Here is a 222-nt window from a genome sequence, read left to right on the forward strand (position 1 = left end):
ATAAAACAAATAAAACCAGGTCAACAGATGCTTCCAAAAAGAGTTTTCTACTATTACTCAAATAAATTATTTATGGAAAAGGCCTGTCTGAATGTTTCCCTTTGATCTTTTTCCCACCAGGACATTTTCATACATCCAAGAAATAAATATGAATGATGTTATCTGTTGAAGGTTAATATTCAAAGCTTTTAAAACAATTTAAAAAAGTATAGTACACAGTTG

This window comes from Carcharodon carcharias, chromosome 6 (assembly GCF_017639515.1).
Source record: "Carcharodon carcharias isolate sCarCar2 chromosome 6, sCarCar2.pri, whole genome shotgun sequence".
In the NCBI taxonomy this organism is placed as follows: domain Eukaryota; kingdom Metazoa; phylum Chordata; class Chondrichthyes; order Lamniformes; family Lamnidae; genus Carcharodon; species Carcharodon carcharias.